This window comes from Erythrolamprus reginae, chromosome 3 (assembly GCF_031021105.1).
Source record: "Erythrolamprus reginae isolate rEryReg1 chromosome 3, rEryReg1.hap1, whole genome shotgun sequence".
In the NCBI taxonomy this organism is placed as follows: Eukaryota; Metazoa; Chordata; class Lepidosauria; order Squamata; family Dipsadidae; genus Erythrolamprus; species Erythrolamprus reginae.
The window spans coordinates 253,029,197-253,052,558 of NC_091952.1; the positions used below are offsets into that span (position 1 = coordinate 253,029,197).

General features: G+C 42.0%; 1 protein-coding gene across 6 annotated transcripts in view; it reads right to left on the reverse strand.

The window, feature by feature from the left end:
• The window catches only part of PTK2 (protein tyrosine kinase 2), a 300,863-nt gene extending 278,009 nt beyond the window's left edge, over nt 1–22,854 (reverse strand). For 4 of the 6 annotated variants that reach the window (XM_070748365.1, XM_070748361.1, XM_070748363.1 and 1 more), the window contains exon 1: nt 22,674–22,847. The gene's annotated coding sequence lies outside the window, so the exon portion shown is untranslated. Of the gene's footprint in view, nt 1–22,673 lie in introns of all 6 variants that reach the window. The other 2 variants (XM_070748364.1, XM_070748360.1) reach the window with 1 other exon arrangement.
• Between the last annotated feature and the right edge of the window lie 508 nt (nt 22,855–23,362).

A 23,362-nucleotide genomic window follows, 5' to 3' on the forward strand; every position in this document is an offset into this window, starting at 1 on the left:
AAACGCTCTGTAGCCTGGGGAGAGCAAAAAAAAAAAGGCACTTCTGGTCCAACTGGAAGTTGGCAAACAAGCCATTTCTGGCCTCCAGAGGCATCTCTGGGGAGGTGGGGAATGTCTTTTCTGCCCTTCTCAGGCTCCTAGAAAGACTGGAGCCTAGGGAGAACAAAAAACTTGTGTGCCATCATGTACCAAGAGTGGGGGGGGGGGTCACATGCACGGGGAGGCCACATGAAATTATGGGTATGGGCACATGCGCCCCACATACACACACAACCCCCCTTTTGGCACACAAACAAAAGAAGGTTCATCCTCACTTCACTAGGCTGTTCTATGCATAAAATTTATGTGATGCTTGGTTGTGTATGACTTTTAGTTGTTAATTGGGGTGATGGCTGACTATTCAATCGTTTGTTGCTACTTCACTGTGCTCCTAAGTACCTGGTAAACTGGGAGTAAGTCAGAACTCCTGTTGACTGACAAAAGGCCCATTTCCCAGACTTCAAACATTTCCCTGGCTATTTTTGTCCCTGCTCTGCCAACAATCTTAGTAGCTGTGAAATTCAATGGATGTCCTTGGTCAACAACTAACTCAACTAAACCAGCATCCCCAAACCTTATGGGCACAAGGGACCAGATCCTTGGAAAAAAGGTTTTTCCGCAGATTGAAGGGGCTGTGGTTTTGCATGTTGCCTGCATCCCGCAGATGGGGCTTTGCTTGTTTGCACAGTCCAGTTGAAAGTATGCCACAGACCAGTGCTGGTCTACAGATCAGGGGTTGGGGACCCCTGAACTAAACAACCAACTCAAGTTGGATCCTGAAATTGTATGCTGTATATTTGCCTTCACTCATTTATAAACTCATACCAAAAGTTTGAACAAATAAAAATGGATTTTAAATTATCAGAAAGCTGGACCTCTGCACTATGTCCTGTAAAACAATACAGTGACAGAACAGACTGTTTCAGAAGGTAGCTCCTCTTTTGCTGAAAATGTTTAAACCAAAAGTGGGTGGCCTTCTCTTGGGGATGCAATGGAAATGAATCACTGCCCTAGTAACAGCCTAGGGCAGGGATGTCCAACCTTGACAACTTCAAGGCGTTGCTGGCTGAGAAATTCTGGGAGTTGAAGTCCACAAGTCTTAAAAATTGCCAAGATTGGACAACCTTGGGCTACAGGGTTTCCAAAGTTCCTTACCATAGTTGAGTTATAAAATTCTAGGATGCTTCATCTAGCCTCTGGTGCTTTAGATCTCTAGGAGGCAGCTGGCATGCTGAATAATGCCTGGCTGCAAAAGCAGACAATATGAAAGCCAAGCTTAATCCAGGCAAAACAAAGTTGTTAGTGAATGGTTTACCTGCCCAGATTATGATAGTTAAATGAGATTTGCAGAATATTCCATGAACAAGCAGTTCTGTCCCCAAATGGCCAGTTTCAAGTAGTCTGTATCCGTCAAAATAAGCAAGCTTTATTTCATCAAAATGTGGATGCATTTCAGAAATATGTCTGAATTTGGGTGGTTTTGGTTCGCTTTGGTTTCTGCAACTGCAACTGAAGGTCTAACAACTGGAGAATTATTCTTCACATTCTCCTGTCTAGACCAGTACAGCAGGTGGGATCATTCATGTCCATAATGCTCCTGCATTAATCTTGGAGGACAGGGATCACAGTGGAGTTAGAGAGCCAACCAAGAGGATTTAAGGAGCACTTACACAGAAGTGTTTCTGATTCTGCCTTCAGAGAAAGATTGATTGAAGAGTAAACCATTAATGAAAGAGACAGCTGGACTCAAGACTGGACTAGTAATTCTGCTGGAATAATGGTGACTAGTATGAAGTAATTTTTGGGTACTATCTGCCCTGATGTGTCCTCCACAGATCCAAGCCCATTTAGTTTATTTTTGGCTTAGATTGAGTTTTCACTTAGCATAGTATGGTGACTGACTGAATTCATTGAATAAAGAGAGAAAAATACCTTGACTCTGTTAGTACTATCTACAAACAGTTGGGTTTGCAATATATAAACAAGCTAATAATTAATGTTTGTATGTATTGAAGTACTATAGCTTTAAGAGGTAGTATGGCAAATTGCCATAAGAGGGAATCAGAAAGCATGATTCTCTCTCTCTCTGTTCTTTCTGCTGATTCACTGTGAACTGATGTAGTAAGCTCTGTCTGTTTTGATGATAGTTTGAGCATTTTGTAAGCTGTAATGTATGTCTGATATGTAAAACAAAGACAGGTTTGTAATATTACTATTGTATTAAGAGATATTAACTGATTTGAATATGTATGACCAGACTGTTAAACTGTGTTATTTCTTAAAAGTAAACTCTAATTGAACTTTAATGTACAGTATCTGTTTTTGTATGACTGAATAATTACTCATATCTCCTGGAGATCTGCTGGACTCCCACCTTTTCCTCTGTGCAAGGGTTCTGCATACACCTTAACAGATTCCCATTGTGCTTTTTATGTTAAAAGAACATTCCATCTTTTAACTTAAAAATATGTTTCCTCCCAAATATTTGTGAGAATTATTCCAATTAATTTCTAGTCTGCTGGCCCTTGTAGCACTTCTAGACACACAATTTATATTCATTTATATAATTTAATTTAGGCACAGTCTAACTGCCAAACCAAGGCTGGACAGTTAACAATGTAATAAATAACAAAAATACAATAGAAAACAAAATAAGATGGAATTTGGTGGCTCAGTGCAAAAACAAACCTCTCCCATCCACCTAAACCAAAGTTTGGGAATCTTTCAGAGTATAAGATGCACTCCCCACCACATACAAAGAGGGTAAAAATTTGGGTGCGTCTTATACACCAAATGAAGCCCCACCCACCGGCCCCGCCCTTTTGCCTCTGCCTCCCATCAATTTGCCTCCTTGCAGCAAACAGCCTGTTTCAGCTTCAACACAACCTGATTGGCACAACCAGATGATTGTTGGTTGTATCAGCCTCACAACCATCATCTGTTTCAGGCTGCAGGGATTGCCATTGCCTATTGTCACCTCCGCACACCCCATTTTTGGCCTCCAGATCCCATTTTCGGCCTCTGCGTGCCATTTTCAGCCTCCACGTGGCCTGTTTTCCACCCATTCTAATCCCCACCGCCCAGGAGGAAAATGGGGCATGTGGAGGCTGAAAAATGGATGTGGGGGGCGAAAATGGGGTGTGTGGAGGTGGTAATAAATTATAACAATCCCTGCAGCCTGAAACAGCTGATTGTCAACCAACAATCAGCTGCTTGTGCTAATCAGGCTGTGCTGAAACTGAAACAGGCTGTTTGCAGTTTGTTGGGAGGTAGAGGCAGATTTTTTTTTCTTATTTTCCTCCCCAAAAGCTAAGTGTGTCTTATACTTTAGAGCATCTTATACTCCAAAAAATATGGTAACTAAGGTCTTAATGGCTTTGAAGAACCCTTATTCTGTCTCAAAACAAGATCTGAAATTAAAATCCTCTCCCCCATCCCCCACAGCTTTGGAAAAGACATCGCTAAAAGAGTTGGATTAGTTAGATTGTCAGAGAGAAAGTAACATTAGGGCACGGGTGTCAAACTCGCTGCGTCACGTTGCCATCATGTGGCATTTTGTGATGTACTTCCCATTCTGGGGTGGGCAAGGCCTGTGTATGACTCATCAGGTCCACAGGCTGCCAGATTGACACCTCTGAACTAGGGTTTGCTGGTGAAGGCAGGTAAAGGCAACTACTGTTAAGTAACAATGGTCCAGTTCTAAACATATAGATTGGCCTTAAAAATGTTCTTGCTAGCAGCATACCAGACAGGGGGGACAAGATGAATATCCTTCCATACTTGTTGCACATTACCTGACTCCCTGGAAGCCAGGGGAGGGGGGGACAACACAAAATGTTCATAACAACTCATGAAGAAGTAGTTAGTCATCATCAGGTTGAGATGTGTAATCTTCAAAAGAAAAGCAGACAGAATTCTGGAGGCGACATCATGTATGTGCATTCAAGACTGTGCTTACATTCACACAGAAGTGATGAAATGTAAATGTTCAGTACATGCTGGCTGGCTTCTTCTTAATTGCTCAATTGCTTAATCTCATGCATTAAAAGGATGTCTCTGGTTCCTGCCTTTATATTATAAAACAAGCATCTTCCTTTTTTAAAAAAAAAGCCATTTGAAAATACCATAGTTTATAGGACAGAAGGCCATGTGCAGTGTGACTATGAACATCTAAACTCATCATCAACATGGTTCAATTTATCTTTTCCAAAAGCTCTATGCTTTGATTTGCTCTTTTGCAATTTTTGACCTTGTTACCATTCTTTCCTAATCACAATCTGTAATCTGTTGTGCCCTTTTATTCGTGGATATTTTAGGATGCAGGAGCCTGCTATATTTGTTGGGGACTGGTGAACGCAGGTGCACTGCCTATCTCTTCGTGAGTCTGTGTACTGTTGATTATTATTATTATTATTATTATTATTATTATTATTATTATTATTATTATTATTTAGATTTGTATGCTGCCCCTCTCCACAGTCCACATTTTATTTTTCTGCAAAGGTTTGAATTGGTCAGTTTGATCTGCCTGCTGCTATTCTTCCAGCTTTTAGCCCTTTAAATGTTAAAAAATGGTCTTTTTTAAAAAACAAGGATCCATGCATAATACATTGCTTTTTTATTCTGTGTCCTACGGAAAACTATTGAGGATGTCAATGTAATCTATGTTTAGGATTAAAATACTGACAATCAGGCAAGGAGAGATGGGGAGGATTCTAAGACTAGAACCTCTCATCTTGGTAGCAATACATTCTTACCTTTTGTACATATTCATTCTTTCAAACAAAAACTACAATTCTTTTATTTGTTTTTAGCAATTAACCAGGGAGGAAAGGGGCAAATAATCTGCAGGTGATTTTGTAAAATATTGGAATTGATAGAGACAACCCTCATATTGTCCAAAGTCAGGTTCAAGCATAGATAGCACACATTTTGATAGTTTAGTTTGTTTTAAAATATTATTTTTAAAACGCCTTAATGTAGCAATAACAATAAGTCTACGGAGAGGGGGGGCATACAAATCTAATAAATAAATAAAATAAAATAAAATAATATTTTCAGTCAGAACAGCCTTCTGCCCTAAAGGATATAATTAACTGAGTTTTATCTTATGCAAGAGAGCAAGAACACAGGCAGCTTCACACTCCATACAGAAGTTAGAGTATTTATATGCTCAAGGCAAATGGCTCAAGGAAGACTATAGCTAAGGCTATCAGATGTGGGCCACCAAAATCCAAATAAACTTTAGTTTGCAGCAAATAATATTTTCTATGTCTTCTGCAAATGTACCGTTAATATCTGCTACCGAGAGCAATGGAATATTCAAGTCCTTTATACCTAATTCCTCAACAATCCCAACATCATCTATAAAGAATACACTCTGAACATCTTTAATATGGTGGAGTACTTTCCCACACCCCAGGAACAATTATTGGAGGGAGGGGGAGTTAATATCAATTAAGATAAAAGGCTACAAATTCAAATTGCTTCACCTATAATACTTCTAACCTGGATTTTTTGTGAATTCTTTGTATATTATAAAAAATAATTTTATTGACCAGTTTTTTAAAAAATACCATACAACTACTATACATACATACATACATACATACATACATACATACATACATACATATATATATGACGGTCTTGATATATTTGGGTTTCTTCCCATGTAGGATTTGGAAATGTCTGGCGACGTTTCGATGAGGTCCCACTCATCATCTTCAGGCTGGTGTTTCTGTCCTTGTTCTAAGGCGAACACTGCGAGACCTAAGCTACCTTCCTTCTATAAATACTGGTGGCTGGGTGTGGTTTGATGGCTCAGCAATTGCCTGCTGTGTAGAAGCTTCCTGGTGAGTCAGTGGGGTAACATCTGGGGTCGTTGATGTAGCTGAAGTATGCTGGTTAGTTAATGGTTGTGGATTAGGCGTGATATCCTGGGTAGTTGGAGCTTGCAGGCTGCTTGATTGTTTTGCAATATGTGAAAATCTACGAAAACACACACACACACACACACACACACATATATATATATATATATATATATTGCCAAGAGGCAAAAAAAAGGAGCTGTGCTGTTCCTTCAATACATCAGGGTGATTTGACACAAAAATATGTAACCCTTCCCTGGTGCAGAGCTGAAGGGATTGGATACTGTAGCCTAGAGCTGCGTTTCCCAACCGGTGTGCCGCGGCACAGTAGTGTGCCGCGAGACACGGTCAGGTGTGCCGCAGGAAGCTCCAGGTGGGCGGGGCACTGCCAGTGCCGGACCGCCAGTGCCTCCGACCTGGAGCTCCCACTCTGCCCGATGCAGCTGTTTCCGGCAGGGCCCCAAAGAAGGAAGGTGGGAAAAAGGAGGCAGGGGCGGGGAGGTCCGGCAGTAGGAGTAAAGGGAGCCGCGACCGCCCCTGCCTCCCCACGGTGCCTCTGGCCAAACACGCCCCTAGCTTCTCTGCCCTGCCCCATTGCCCGACCGATCCGCCCACTCTCCTCCTTCTCCGCCGCCGCCTCCTGTCTTGGGGCGTGATCCGCCCCCTCTCCTTCGCTGCCGGAGAATGGAAGGCGCCGTTGTCTTCGTCTCCGCCCGCCGGCTCCCCTCGCCCTCCCAGACGTCCCCAGCACCCGGCCACGCGCCGCCTCCCGTTAGCCCAGCTGACCTTTCCCTGCTGCCGTTTTCTCTTCATGGCGCAAAGCCACACAGTCCCGGACTCCCGGATCGCTCGCTTCTCCGGTCAGCAAAGCCATCTGCCCAGGAAAGCGCCGCGCCGCGCTTGCTGGCCGGAAAAGCGAGCGATCCGGGAGTCCGGGACTGTGTGGCTTTGCGCCATGAAGAGAAAACGGCAGCAGGGAAAGGTCAGCTGGGCTAACGGGAGGCGGCGCATGGCCGGGCACTGGGAACGTCTGGGAGGGCGAGGAGGCTGATGGCTGCTGTTGCCTCTTAGCTGCAGAGCCAGCGGGCGGAGGCGAAGACAACGGCGCCCTCCATTCTCTCTCCAGCTCTGTCTCTCTTTCTTTTTCTCTCTGTTGCCGGCATGGTGAACGAGAGAGAAAGAGAGAGAGAGAAAAAGGAGGGGAGAGAGAATGAGAGAGAAAGAAAGCAAGAGAAAGAGAGGGAAAGAAAGCAAGAGAGAGAAAGAGAGGGGGGAAGGAGGGAGAGGGAAAGACATGGAGGGAGGGAAGGAGGGAGAGAGAAAGAGCAAAAAAGAGGAAGAAAGAAAGAGGGATGGAGAGAGAGAAAGAAGGGAAGGAAGAGAGAGAAAGAGGGAGGGAGAAATAGAGTGAAATGGAGGAAGAGATTTTTTTTTGTCCAAACCTTTCTTTAGCCCCGCCCCCCGCCCCCCCTTCAGTGTTCCCCAGAATTTTGAAAATATTAATAATGTGCCGCGGCTCAAAAAAGGTTGGGAAACACTGGCCTAGAGGGTAATACTCTGCCTTACAAGGCAAAGGTTTGCAGGTTCAAGTCCCAGTTGAAGGTATGGCTAGCTGATGAGGCCAAAATAAGGCCAAAATAGATCTATCCTAGTCTCCCTTGATTTTCAAATTCAGCAAAAAAAACAAGTGACACACACACACATATATATATAGTATAGTATAGTATAATTTTGTGTGTGTATATATACACCCACAGTTTATATATAAATACAATATGTATTTATAAAATATATAAAATATTTTATATACAGGTCTATTTCTTCAGCACAGCGGTTAACAAGCAAAAACATGCAAAAGTCTTTTAATGCTAGTGAGTTTTGTTAATTCATTGAAATGTTTCTGAATCTTGATTTTCCCATCAAAAAGAAGCACAAAGGTCTAGCTTCCGAATTAAAGCTACGGTATATAGAAGTGTTATGAAAGTATCTGAAGGGAGTACAGTATTTCATAAATTGCATCAACATCAGTGAAGCATTCTTCCTTGGAGCATTAAAGCAGCCAGATGCTCTGAAAGGCTCCACACCGACTGCTTTGATCCCCACTTCAGGCTTGGTCCTTGTGGAAGCGTTGTCTGAATGGACACATAATATGCAGACAATCAGGGAAAGCCTTCCAAACAGCTGCAACTAAGCTTTCTGTAAAGGACTCTCTAATAATGTTTCAAGGAGGCGTGTTTGCTCATGCCGGTACACATTGTGAAACAGTCTTGGTGTGCCACATTTCTTAACAGGTGGCAACACCTGGCTGACCTCATGAAGAAAACACGTCCCCAGAGCAGCCAGAAGTTGAGCTCAAAATGGAGACTTTACTGTGTTACATACAGGAATCCCAGAAAACTTTTTAAAGTATTCAGTAAGGATACTATAGAATCATACGCTCAATGCTTGTGGAAATAACTGTTTTGAAACCCATAGTTACATCAATAAAGGAGATAATAAAATAAAGCCTGTATTTTAGCTTTAGATAATAAACATTTTAAAAGACAGAATCAGAGAATAATATGAAAAGCTTTATTCTTTGGTTGACAACAAAAGCCTCCTTGTTAATAACACAGCTGTCTCTATTCATTTACAGGCCCACTATCTGTAACACAGGTGTCACCAAACTGCTACAATAATGTACACATTACACTTGAGTAACCTGATCATTAAAAACCTAATTAATATGAAATTATATCCCTAGTCCAGCAATCACTCTTTTAACCATTTTGTCATTAGATGAATCCAGGCCTACAAAATTGATGCAGACTAGACAAAACCAATAAATACAAGAATCACCCTACTCTAAAAACCCTGGTGTCAAATCAGTTTAAAATAAATGATGGCCTTCTTTGGAGAAGAAGGCAATGCATTACTATTAGCCATTTCCAAACTGCATTTCCCAAGCATTTCTGCGGAAAAGTCTGGTTTTGGCCTCCAGTCTGAAAAACTGAAGATATGGTGGAGACTTCTTTTGACTGGTTTATTCATTTTCTGTTACACACTTTTATCAGTAACAAAATAATTGCAATTATGACTCAGTTCCTTACCCCGCTTCTGTTACTATTTCTATGTTCAAATATGTCAGCAGTAATACAGTACAGTATATGCATTGCAGAGTGGCCGTCTAACATAAAAAGATAGATGATGCCATGCAAGGCATGAGGAGCTGACCAGCTACCTTATGAACAGTAGCTGATGGAAGTAGTGTAAATGCAGGATGGGCCAAGGGACTGAATGCAAGAAGATTCTTTACCGAGCTAAATGGAAAAGACTTCTACAAAAATAAACAGTGCTTAATAGCACATTATCCATTTTAAACAGCTTGGTTTAATTTATTTACTATACTTACATAGTCTCCCATCTCATATAAGTGACTGGACAGTTAACATCATAAAATTATCAATACAATAACAGTTTCCATATTTTCTGTGTTAGTTACACCACGTAAAAAAAAGAAAGCAATTTTAACCAAAAAAATTTTTTTTAAAAAAAATATTTGATGGGAACTATTTCTCAGAAGCAACATAAAAAATAGGTTAGCAAGAGAGGGGGGTCAAAATCACAATGTGTTTCCCTCCTTCACATCCTTTTAAAAGTTAAACAAATGAGTGTCATACAAATAGCATTATCCATGCTAGACAGGAAGAATCTCATTTCAACAGCACTGGAGAAGGCTCTGTAATTCCGAAAGACAATATTCTTGATATGCTATCATCACAAGCCCATCCTGCTATAACAGGGGTGCCTAACTGGCAGTCCACGGGCCGGATGCGTCACACTTACAGTAGGCCACGCCCACCCCAGCTCCGCGAATGGGGAAAACGTCACGAAATATCACATGACCGAAACCTGACGCAGCAAATTTGACACCTGTGTGCTATAGAAACTCCCAGGTCTCTATGTGACTGCATAAAAAAACAGAATCTGTGAAATGATATAGGAAGCATACATATATGTTTATATTTCATCCTTACCATTTAGCTACATGATTTAATATTCCCCACCTCTAATTAATTAATTTGCCAATCTATTAAATTTAGTTTTCAACCCTGCGTAAAGTTTTACTGCTAATTTTCTAATTACTGTATGTTTGCCAGTACGTCTATTTGTTTATTCTGTCGATTACAATAGCGTAGATTATTTTGTTTTCTTTTTCAATTGCTAATCAGAACATTAAGATGAATAAATACAGAAGAGCCTCAAACCTAGAATACCAACACCACATCACGTAAGATTCCTCTACACTGGCCTATAGGTGGAGCTCTTGCCAAACAATCAGCAGGTTGTGAGTTCGATACTAGGTAGAGGCAGATGTAAGGCTCCTGTTTGGGCAGGAGGTTGGACTAGATGACCTGCAAGATCCCTTCCAACTCTGTTAAGATTTAAGATTTATGTTTTATTATCCAAATCAGGTACTTTTCTCTTTTTCTTTACTTGCTTACTGCTGTATGTTGTTTCTGGTCTTTTACTATAAAGAAATAATTAGAATTTATTATCTAATCTCCCCCCCCCCCCCCCCCAAGAGAAACAGGAAGTCTATGAGTAGAAGTATCCACAATTCTGGAGAAGATGCATTCTTTTTCTGGAAAGCACTTGCAATTTCCAAGGAAAACCCCCAAATTGTTTTATCTATTCAGACAACTACAAAGCACAAACTTTATAGAACTTTCCTATGTTTGAAATCTGTTGAGATCTGATAGCTGTTGCAATCTTTAAAAGTCCTGCCTCTTACGTACTTTGCTATGACCTAACTTTCACTACTCACAAAAAAGGGGGGGGGAGACATGACTCATTGGTTTAGCTACATTTTCTACACTGACCTTTGTTTCTCTGGCCTCTTGCCTAGCCATTCCCTCAAGCTGTCTCTATTAAGTCTTCTTTAAAAAGAAATATCCTAAAGTACCATTAATGGCAAGGCTCTCATAAACATGTGTCAATATCCCACAGTGTTGTTTCTACCCACCATCTCCCCTTGTTGAAAACAATTCCATGGACATCATCAGTACAGAAGTACAGGTAGTCATTGATTTACATTCAATGACCATTCAAAGTTACAAAAGTATTGAAAAAAATGACTTATGACCACGGAATGGAGCAACTTATTACTGCCAACAATTTGTTGCAGGACAATTTAACTATTCAATTTATTGAAAATAAAGAAACACTGGTTTTTAATTTTGGTCATTCAACATTTTATTGTCCCTCCTTTTGAATCCTTTCTCTAACGATTCTATTCCACCATGTCTTTGATATTAGCGTAACACCTGTCCTGTGACGAGTTGGCTGCAGTGAACAGTCATAGATCCATTGCAGCATCTCCAGGGTCACACAATCAAAATTCAGATACTTGGCAATTGAGCCAGAAGAACATCTACAATGCTCTATGAGGAATATTCACAGATAAACTTGCTCAGAATCACTCTGAACTACATTCCTGTCTCAAATCTAGCAAGCTGTCTAAAAACATGGTTATTTACTAGTTATCTGGGAAAAGGTCAAAGCTGCTGATCCTGAGGATGCTATGTTCTAATCTAGAGCCACATGCTTTCCAAAACCTCCCAGGAAATGACAGGTAATTGGACTTAGAAGCTGTAGATAAACAAAGATAAACGAGTTTTCGGAGAGGGGCGGCATACAAATCTAATAAATTATTATTATTATTATTATTATTATTATTATTATTATTATTACTACTACTACTACTATTATTATTATTAAATGAGGAATAATTTGTTCAAGCCTAAGAGACTGAGTAGATGTGGGTTTGGGACTCCCACCCCTCTGATCAGGGTGTGAGGTTCTAAATGGGGCAGATGCCTTCAAGCAGAGTAGGTTTGCAGTTTAGAAGGTTGTCAGCCCCTGTTCAAAGAGCGAGGGGCAACCATGACTCTGGGAGCCTTTGCATAAATTCATCCTATATGTCAAATGCACCTATTCATCATTTGGGGGCCCTTCTCAGAGTTACTCAGGATTTGTCACCCCCTGTCCGGATTAGTGCCAAGTACTCTGTATGGACTGCCCATGAAGAGAAGCTATAGCTGGTCCAATATTCAGCCACACAAGTACTTATGATATTTGAAACTTAACACCTCAACCAAAATCATGGTCATCAGCAAGCAAGCCATTAATTTAGCATTGATAAATTCAGAATACCACTAGAAAAAGTTGAAAGGATCATGTACCTCAGTTTTAATGTACATGAAAGCTGGGACATGATTTGTGAAATGAAGGCAAAGATACAGAAAGCTCAAATAGCATTCTTCAAAATGAAAAAAGTCTTCTGCAGTCAAGATGTAAGCCTAAGGCTGAAAATCAGGCTTGTCAGATGTCAAGGTGCTCTTTTCAGTGCACACAACTGTTTGAGGGGTTACTTATTTTCTTGCAGATGTTTCATTACCCAAACTAGGTAACTGGAGTAGCACTGATGATGTTCCAGGGTTGGATAATGACATGTCTGCAAGAAAACAAACAAGCTCAGAGGCACCAAGGAGCCCTTATTTCAACCCTGAGCTATAAATATTCTCCTTTATTAGTACTGTACACAGTTACTTGCAAGACTCTTGTCTCCAAGTTATTCTGTTTGTTCCATAAGATCCAACAAGATGGCCTGCTCTGGGTCATTTCTATCAAACAATAATATTCAATAGGACTCAGAAAGCATGCCAATCTCTCTTAATGTTTGAATGGCCCAATCCTGTCAAACTGTCACAAACTGCCTTGCAGCCTTCTTCGCTTGGCCAATGGGGCCTGGCGGTGTGAGACCCCAACTTGGTGTTAATTGTGTGCCTTTGAGTTGCCCCAAATGTGACATACTGTTTTTGTCTGGACAATCTTAAAGGATCATTATGGCAGTTGGCCATCCAAAGTCATGTGTCGACTTTTATGGACAGCCATACAAATATAAGTAATAAATGATTTACACATTTCATGAGGATTTAAATCATTTTCCATAAGATTATCAACATGCTTTCTACATAACCATAACAGCTGGGGGGGTTTTTCCAGAAAAGACCTGCTCTGAAAACAACATATCAAATAGAATTTTAAGTTTAAAGATATATTGTGCAACTTCTTAATAGTGGCTTTCAGATGACAAGGCTTTCCACCAGCAGAGAAGACACAATTCTGAACTCGGCATGCAGATACCTTTTTCTCAAAAAGCCTTATTTCCGTATTTCATTTCTTTCTTTGGGCCTTATGAAGAATTGTATGTTTTTGTAGTAACTAAACAGGAAAACTAGTGTTTACCTTTTGAATGAAGTAGTCCACCAGTCAGTGAGACTTCATAACATCTTTTCAAAAAAAGCTACTTTTAGTACTGTACAATCTATTTAAAAAAAATAGCTGACTATAGATATTGCAAGCATTCCAAAGGTGAAGCTACATAAAGAAAATCTAATTTTAGCTACATATATATTTAAATAATAAAGCCAGGGGAAAATATCATATTTCATTCATAGCTAACATTTCCTATTAGGAATCTATTCAAACGTTAACATTATCCCAAATAATAAAAAACAAATTACCATAAACAACAGAAAACATATAGCACCTAGCATATAATCCTTAAAGAGGTTTGTTCTAGCTCCCCACTGTTGAATACTTCTAAAACTCCATTTGTAAAGCAAGCTAGAAAGAATGGGAACTTTTTAGGCTTTCTGCACAAAGAGAAATACAATATGCCACACAGGAAAAAAATACTGTCTCAATTTATTATCCTGAATGAAATATTTTACAGGCTAGAAAAAAAATTAACAGCCCTGTTACTTGGTGTATAATGCAAGGATCGACAAACCCAGGCGCCTGGTCGCCAGTGGCGCCTAGAAAATGTTGTCTGGCGCCTAGAAAATGTTGCCTGCTGTACTGTATGTATACAGTATATTTTTCCCGCCTTGTGTTTACGCCCAGAAATGGTACATCTTGGCTTCCGTAGCTCCGCCCATCAACCTCGGAGCGAGCTGCTTTCCCAGCGTCCCCTGCGCTTGCGTGCGTCTCTCCCTCCCCCCCTTGCCTCCATTCCGCCTCCTACTCGAACCCCTTCACTCCCCCCCACCGCACACAGACGCTCCGATCTTGGCTGCTCACCCGCCTTCGGAGAGAAGCGGAAGCCCCTCCCCTCCCGGCGTGAGGTTTTGTTCATTCCTCCTCCGGCCGCGTGCGCGGTGACTTCCGACCAGTAACCCCTCCTCCCCCCTCCCCCCCTCCCCCGCGTCCCCGGCCCGGTCTCCCTTTCCTTCTTCTCTGTTTCGGTTTCTGACTAACGGTCTCCCCTCGGATCCCGACGGGAGTACAGCAGAGCCGGCTCGGCGGAGCCAGGCCTGCGCCGGGGGGGAGGGGGTGAAAGCGATGTCAGGTGGAGACTCGGCAAAAAACCAAGTTTGCTTAAAAAAAATTCTGGCTCCTAAATTTTTTGGCTGGCTCCTAGATTCTGAACAACTTTGTCGACCCCTGGTATAATGCATTTAAAAAAATAGAAATAAAGATCCCAATTGGTGAGTTCAGTATTATGGCATTTTTTTACAAACAGATATTCAATCAGTTACATTTGTCTACTTAATTTCAGAGGCCCTGGAATTAGAAGGACCAAGTAAAGGCAAAAAGATTCTTTGATTGCATAGAGAGGCATGAAGTTAGCATCTGCCTACATCACCTTAAGGCAAGTGTCTATCTCCCCGGGATCACACAGCTGTACTGCATTCTTTGCATTTTCTAAGGTATCTTCCTGATTTTGAATCTGAAGTCACTGCACAGTCCTAGTATTTTCTATTTATTTGGCCTTAATTTACATTCTATCTGTGATAAAATTTAAGGTAGAATTCAATATGGACACCACCCACCAAATCCAAAAATTCTGATTCTAAGCAGCTGAAACTATAGAAAACAGAAATAGCACCACCTCTTTAATACCATGTCAGAGATTCTCTGAAATTATACAGAATTTGAAAATGAATCTATTTTCAACATTGGTATTTTTGTTATACGTCCTCAAATATCACTGACTTGATCAATTTGCTGACACTAGAAGCTAAGACAAGTCATAAAGAAAAATACAAAGCCACTCAAAGAAAAAAATATGCACTGTACTCCCTGGGCTTCCCTTTGCATATTCATACTTTACCACCTACAGTGTCATTTACAGGTAGTCCTCAACTTACAACAGTTCACTTAATGACTGTTCAAAGTAACAACAGCACTGGAAAAAGTGACATGACTGTTTTTCACACTTTTGACCGTTACAGCATCCCCATGGTCACATGATCAAATTCAGGTGCCTGGCAACTGGCTTGTATTTATGACTGTTGCAGTGTCCCGGGGTCACGGGTCCCCTTTTGCAACCTTCTGTCAGGCAAAGTCAACAGGGAAGCCACCTTCAGTTAAGAACCGTGTTCCTAACTTAATAAGTGCACTGATTCATTTAACAACTGTGGCAAGGAAGATTGTAAAAACGGGTCAAAATTCACTTAACTGTCTCATTTAGCAATATAAATATTGGGCTCAATTGTAGTCTTAAGCCGCGGACTACCTCTACAGTGGCATATCTACAGCCTACAGTTCAGAGTATGTGAAAACTAGAGCAAAATGTTTACCACAAAAACAGAATACAGTAGTCCCTCACCTATCGCTGGTGTTAGGTTCCAGACCTGGCCGCGATAGGTGAAATCCGCGATGGGGAATTTATCGACTGATAGTACTTATTTAAGTATTTATATTGTAATTGTTTGGTAAGTTTTCATTGTTTTAAGTGTTTATAAACCCTTCCCACACAGTATTTATTTTAGATACAGTATTTAAATACAGTATTTACAATTTTAGATTATTATTTTTTTGAAAAACCTGCCGATCGAGTTCGGCGGGCTGTTTAAATCTGCCAATCGACTTCCTCAGAAACCCGCGATGAAGTGAAGCCGCAGTAGGTGAAGCGCGGTATAGCGAGGGACTACTGTATAAGCAAAGGTAACTTGTCAATTCCACCTCCTCCCCCGCCCACCCAAAAAAGAGTGAGCAGTATCTCAAAGTTAGGAAAAAGAGGAATTTTTGGAATCTGTTTCCACTTAAAAACAGTTTGGCATTACAGAACTTATTTAATTTGTTTGGGGAATCTTATTTTATCCTCTAGACCACAAATAAATGTAACTTGTTTCATTGTCCCTGGACTAGTTTCAATCAATTCATTCCACCATTTCCAGCTTAATAACTGAGGCAAAGTTACTCAGTATAGGAAAGCTCTTCTTTCCCCTTCCACCAAAAAAACAAAGAAAGTTTTTAGTACCAAGTTAGGAATAAGAAGTGCCCTATGCCTCTTAAACTTCTTTTTACAGTGTTACACAGATAACAGTTTTGTACTCCATCATAGGTAGGTAGGTAGGTAGGTAGGTAGGAAGGAAGGAAGGAAGGAAGGAAGGAAGGAAGGAAGTAGATATTCATGTTCCTTGCTCAAGAGAAAAGATTTTTTAAAAACCTCTATTCTGATACAAAAATAGGATAAATCCTCTTCTGAGTTTCCTCTGAAAAACTAACTAATTTTAATGTATACTTGCATGACCAAAAGTGCACAAAAATTAAATACTAAGAATATTTTTTAGAAAACTAAACAAAAAATGTCCACAAAGAAAAAAAGGAGAAAAGAAGAAGAGTGAAAAAATCAAAATTTCTGAAAATGAAAGCTGCTCATCTGAAAGATAAAAGAAGCAACTACTGCATTCAGAACTGGACTTAATAGATTGTGTCTTGTAAGTCTACTAAGAACAGACAGACTGAGCAATGACCACAGAACTTAAAAATTGTTGCCTTTTGATTATTAAAATGCACTGGCAAAGTTATTCAATTCAGTAATTGCTTCTGCAAAAATACAATTAACTTCTGCACAGGCATTTGATAACGAAATACTTTTCATTAAGAGAAGAAAAAGCAGCATTTATAAAATATAACAATGGTCTTGGATTAGCTTTTAAATGATAAAAGCAAAGCTATAGATTAATCTTCCCAATCACCTGGGAAAGGACAGTTATTTAGGTGGGTAGAAAAGAAATGATAAAGTTAGAAAGCCCTCCGCTAGCTGGGCTCTTCTAAATGGGCAAAACCTCACCCCTACAGCCACCACACTACAAAGATAAGATGTGATGTGCAAATTATGAGACTGAGGGGGCCACACTAGGCCATGTTAAAAAGTATTCTCTCTCCTGATTGCGGTGTGCATAACTACAGGTAATAGCATCTGTTCAACTTCCCTTGACTTGCAAGTTAAGCAGAGTTAGACCAAACTAATATTTGGATGGGAAACCATCAGGAATGCCAAAGCTGCAGACTAGATTAGGAGGAACACCAACACCACCTCAAAAATCCCCAAACTTTGTATGAAGACAATGCCAGATCATTTCCATACTACAAGAAAACTGCATGAATCTGTGTGTGAAGTCAACAGCCTCAGCGCAAACATCCTTACTTTTGGAAATTCATATTTCTGTGGCATGTGGAAACAGCCCTTGGTCTTATCGGTTCATTCTATCCCTCTTTTCAACAAACTCAAAAGGAAATGCCCAATCCTGATAGTCTGCCATTTTGTTTTATTGCAACGATCCAATCCAGACATAATAAAACCCCGTCTCACACCTTTCCTTTCCCAGAATCAGAAGTCAAGAAAAGATGGCTTTCCAGCTTCCAACATCATGTTGCAACTGTTATGCCAAAACTCAGAGCTCTGTGGCTGGATAAAGCTCAGTAAACAAACCAGACTCTAAAACTGGTTTAAACAAACCATAATTTCTGCACTTTGGTTTTAATAGGAAACATGATTTATTTGAAATTGCAAGTTTCACATTTCCTTCCCTGGCATGCAAAACCGAAGGAAAAGGAAAGAAGGAGCTACAGTATAACCACAACTCACTCACAGAGCAGGAATCCATGGCTTCCTGTTATGCACAAACTGACCCAATCTCTAGTTGATTACACACAGGGGCAAAGGATCCTATGCTCAAATAACCACAGGATATCCCAGTCCAAACAATGCCTTTCTAGGAAGTTAAATCATTATCCAAATTGGCTTCTTACAAGTTCATAGTTTTTCACCATTAAACTCTGACAGCATTCAGTCTAAATTTAGGTTAACGTTCAAAATATGCTAATCTAGCTAAAGTAATTTTAAAATGTGTGCAAAGCATTTCTTTAATAGTTAGGTTACATTAACATTCAAAAATCCCCCAACTTGTCTATCGAAACAAAAATAGAAAAGGATTGCCATTTATGATTAAAATGCCTGCATACTGAATGTCTCCTTAGAACAGTATTTTTCAACCAGTGTGTCGTGACACACTAGTGTGCCGCGAGACATGGTCAGGTGTGCCGCGAAGGAGGAAGCTCAGGTTCCGGTCTCGCAACTTTTTGCTGAGAGAGAGAGAGTGAGAGAGAGGGAAAGAAAGAGAGAGGGAAAGAGAGAGAAAGAAAGCAAGAGAGAGAGAAAGAGAGTGAGTGAGAGAGAGAAAGCAAGAGAGAGAGAGAGAAAGAAAGTGAGTGAGAGAGAGAAAGCAAGAGAGAGAAAGAAAAGAGAAAGAGAGAGAAAGCAAGAGTGAGAGAGAAAGAAAGAGAGACAGAAAGAGAGAGAAAGAAAGCAAGAGAGACAGAGAAAAGGAGAGGAAGGGAGAGAGAGAGAGCAATGAGCAAAAAGGGGAAGAAAAAAGAGAAATGAGAAAATCGTTGAGGCAGAGAATGAGAGGAAAGAGAGAGAAACAAAAGAGAGAGAGAAGTGACTCTTGATTTAAAGCATATGATAAAAAGCACCCAAAGAATAAGAGAGAGAAAAAAACCCAGCCCTCACCTGTTTTTGGAAATGGTTCATGAGCGTGTATATACACACACACACACATACACACACAAAAGGGTGGGAAGGAGACAGGATAGAAAAAGAGAGGAGAGTATCTTAGGGTGTCATTTTGTGTCATTTTGGTGGGTGGTGTGCCCCAGGATTTTGTAAACGTAAAAAATGTGCCACGGCTCAAAAAAGGTTGAAAATCACTGCCTTAGAAGACACAAAGCTTTAGTACCCTATCTTATGGTTTGAAATGATTAAAAGTGGCTCCTGATACCAGACCACTTCCTTGAAAACAGGATATTTCATCACCATTGGACTAAGGTAATCAGGTACAATCAAGAACAAAAGCTTTTAAATACTTAATTAGTTGTGGTGCAGAGAAGAGGATTTTAACAGGTGCAGTTGTTGCCCATATCAACACAGAAAGTAGCATGGGTCACCAATTCCCCATTCAGTTCATTAAATGCCTAATACTGTCTGGCACTTGGAGGACTTCTGGGGAATGGAAGACATCTGTGTCCTCTCTTAACCTTTATTCATTGACAGTCTGCTTTATAAAATGATGGCTATGGTTTTTAAAATCAAATGGTAGTTGGCATCTGTTAACTCCCTGCAAAGGTGGAGATTGCCTTGAATGTTGAGAAAGATGGAGGAGGCACTGCTACATCAAAACAAGCCCTGAGAATTGCAAAGACAGGGAGAATCACAGATAATGGTTTCTATCACAGGATCTTAAATACACAAACAGCTACATTAGAGGTACACAATGGAAACAACTGTTGCCTTGTTAGTTATACATAGACCCAGCACCATTAGATTTAAGCCAAGAGTTGTAATATCAGACCTAAGCAAAAATGAAAGCAGTTGTGACAAACTGAATAAGCTGACTTGAGTCCAGAGGGAAGAGGATAAGGGCAAGGAAGCAATCGTTCATCTATCATCATAACTAGAAGGAGATTTGCCAGACAACACGACTGAGCAAATTAATATTACCTTCCTTTCTTTTGTGAGCTTAAGTAATCTGTTTATAAATTGAATCATGCCATGTATATACTGGTTATTGTTTAAGGATGTTGTTAGGGGAAAGAAAATCTAAACTACTTCCAGATGTGGGTTTCAGGGTGGGAAGGGGGATTGGAAAGTTTGCAGTACAGATGTTCATCACCAACAATGCACTCCAAAATCACAACATTTTTACTATACAGCATTATCTGGACTCAGATCTTAGGCCAACTGTAAAAGCGCCCAGCGTTTATCATGTGCATATTGTGTGTTCATTTGCAATAAAACTGGGAAGGAAAGGGTCAAAGTAGACCAGGTAATGCTTGACTTACATCAGTTCATTTAGTGGTCAGAGTTACAACAGCACTCAAGAAAAGTGACATATTGTCATTTTTCAGTTACTACCTTTGCAGCATCCCTCTGATCATGTGATCAAAATTCAGATGCTCAGCATAAACATGGTTCATATTTATGACCATTGCTATATCCCAAGGCTCATGGTCTCTTTTGTGACCATTTGACAAGGAAAGTCAATCGGGAAGCCAGATTCATTTAGCCGGGTTATCAACAACAATTGCAATGATTCAGTTGTTAATATTCCGGTTTCTGTGGCAAGAAGTCATAAAACGGGGCAAAACTCATTTAACAAATCTCTTGCTTAGCAACATAAATGTTGGGCTCAATTGCAGTTGTGGTCTTACATCAATGACTGCCTGTATTGTGTACCACAACATTTGGAATGCAATAGTGAAGAAAGCCTTCCCCAAAGTACAGATAGCCCTCGATGTAAGACCACAATTGAGCCCAACATTTCTGTTGTTAAGTGAGGCATTTAAGTGATCTTTGCCTCATTGTGTGACCTTTCTTGCCGCAGCTGTTAAACGAATCACTACAGTTAATAAGTTAGCCACCCAATTGTTAAGTGAATCTGACTTTGCTTGTCAGAAGGTCAGAAAAGGGGATCTTATGACTCTCGGGACACAGGAACAATGGTCATAAGTAGGAAGCAGTTGCCAAGCCCCCAAATTTTGACTACGAGGATGCTGCAAAGGTCGTAAGTATGAAAAACTGGTCACCAGTCACTTTCTTCCTTGCCACTGCGACTTCATACCGTCACTAGACACATGGTTGTACAAGGGTTATCCAGAAAGTAAGGTTACAAGGCACGTTAGCTTTCGCAGGGAATGTTTGCGGGGGAAGTTGGTATTACTATTGTGTAGTGGGAAGCCAGCGAAAGCGAACGAGCAGTGCCAGGGGTCAGTAGATCATTGACTGGCGTTGTGGGGAAGGTTAGAAATGAGCGTCCTCATTCCGTTTCCTGCCAAATGCAAAATGCACGCTGTAATACGCTACCTGAATGTTCAGGGCATGAAAGCTGTAGAGATTCATCATGAAATCATTTAAGTTTATGGGGAGGACGTAATGTCAAGACAGCATGTGACAAAATGGGTATGGAATATCAATTACAGAAGGACGGAAATTCACAATGAAGACAGAAGTGGATGGGAAAAACTTTTCCAACATCAATGAGGACGTGAAAATCGAAGTGACAAACTGGCTGAAAAATGTGGCCAGAGATTTCTATGACACAGGCATCAAAAAATCCGTCCCATAGATGCCAAAATGTATTGAACTGAATGGTGATCATTTCTTTATTTACTTACTTATTTATTAGATTTCTATGCTGCCCTTTTCTTCAGGCTCATATGGGGGGGGGGGGGAGAAATAAAATATCTAGAAATCTAAAACTAAAAGCATCCTAAAAATGTGGAATTATGTGGAAAAAATAATGTAATACCTATGTTACAATCCATGTAACTAACTTGTATTTAAATATATTCATTCATTGTATTTTTTTTAAAAAAATCTTGTAACCTTACTTTCCAGATAACCCTCCTAGTCCTAGTTAATACACAACCCACCATCATACACTGGAGAAAACGCCAAGCAGAACCACAGACAGAAAGTTTAATTGAAAACTAGGAAGGGTGTCTGTCTGCAGGACTGGAAACCAAGGGACGTGCAGCAGAGGGTCAAAGGCTGAAGTTTCAACCTGTGTTTCATTTGCTGTCTTGTTTACTACTACTACTACTACCACCACTACTTCTCCTCCTCCTCCCCTCTTCCTCCTCCCCTTCTTCCCCTCCGCCTCCTCCCCTTCTTCTCCTCCTCCTTCTCCTTCCCTTCTTCTCCTCCTCCTTCTCCTCTCCGTCTTCTCCTCCTCCTCTTCCCCTTCTCCTCCTCCACCACTCTTCTTCTTCTTCTTCTTCTCCACCCTCTACTCTTCTCCTCCACCTCCCCTCTTCTTCACCCCCCCCCCTTCCCTTCCTTCGAAAGCCACGACGGTCTCCCCAGACGCCGCTTTCCAAGAACCACGAAAGTCTTCGCGGGAGACGGGGAGGGGGGGGAGAGGAAGAGGAGCCGCCGCAGAAACCTCAACCGCTTCCGCTCCGTCTGCCCGAGCGCCCAAAAGGGGACGCGCGGGCCGGGTTCGCTCCGCTTCGGATCAGAATCCCGGGAGGAGGGAGAGGAAACATGGCCCACAGCCGGGGCCTGCGCTGACCCCCACCGCCCTGCTGCCACCCTCCCTCCCGGCCGAGGGGAAGGAGGGGTCCGCGAGTCCAGCGAACCGCATTTCCGCCGGCCTCTTTTCCCCTTGGAGAAGCCGGAGAGACCCCTCAGGGAAGGGCCGGGAAGGGGGCGTCCCTCCTCCCGCTGCCGCCGCCCCCCCCAAACCGTTTCTATTCAAACTCCCCTTAGCCTCCAACGCCTCCCCCTCCCCTCAAATGCACGTGCCGGACCCCTCCCCGCCCGCTCGGTCTCCGGAGTGCGGACCCATATGGCGCAGCCGCCCTCCCTCCCGCTTCTCCCCTCAGACGCTTTTCCCCTCAGACGCCTCTCCCCTCACTCACCGGGGCAGCTGGGCGCTCTCCCGCGTGTGTGAGTGTGTGCCTGAGGCGGCGAGGAGGCAGGGAAGGAAGGAAGGGCGGCCAAAAAGGCGAGGGAGACGCACCCTCAGGGATGCCCGGCGGCCGCCTCCTCCGCCGCCGCCTCCTCCTCAGCCAGCGCTCCCCGCCGTCCCGCCCGGCGGCCGCTTCCAGGCCGCTCCTCCCTCTTTGCGCCTCAGACTCTGCCTCTCCCCCCCCCCCTCCTCCTCCTCCACCTCCCCGGCGCGTTGCACGCTGGGAGACGGTGCCCCCCCCCCCCACCACCGCGCGAGCGAGCGCGAGGAGCCGGCGCGCGCACGCGCAAGCGAGCGCCACGCGGAAAATGGCTGCGGGAAAAATAGGGAGAGGGTGAGGTGGGGGTGAGAGGGGGGCGGGACGCGCGGCGCGAGGGCAAGCGGAGGCTCCTCCTCCTTCTCCCATTCGCGTGCCTCCCCCTCCATTGCGCGCGCTCTCTCTCTATTTACCTGTTTCTGTTTCTCTCACGACAGCCCTGTGAGGTAGGCTGAGGGTCAGTGTCTCCCTTGTGAAGGGAGCTGTGAAGAACATTGGAGTTCTCATATCTAATGACCTAAGTGCCAAAGCCCACTGCAACAGCACTGCCAAAAAGGCTTCAAGAGTTGTTAGCCCAACCCTAGGTAGCTTCTCTCACACTG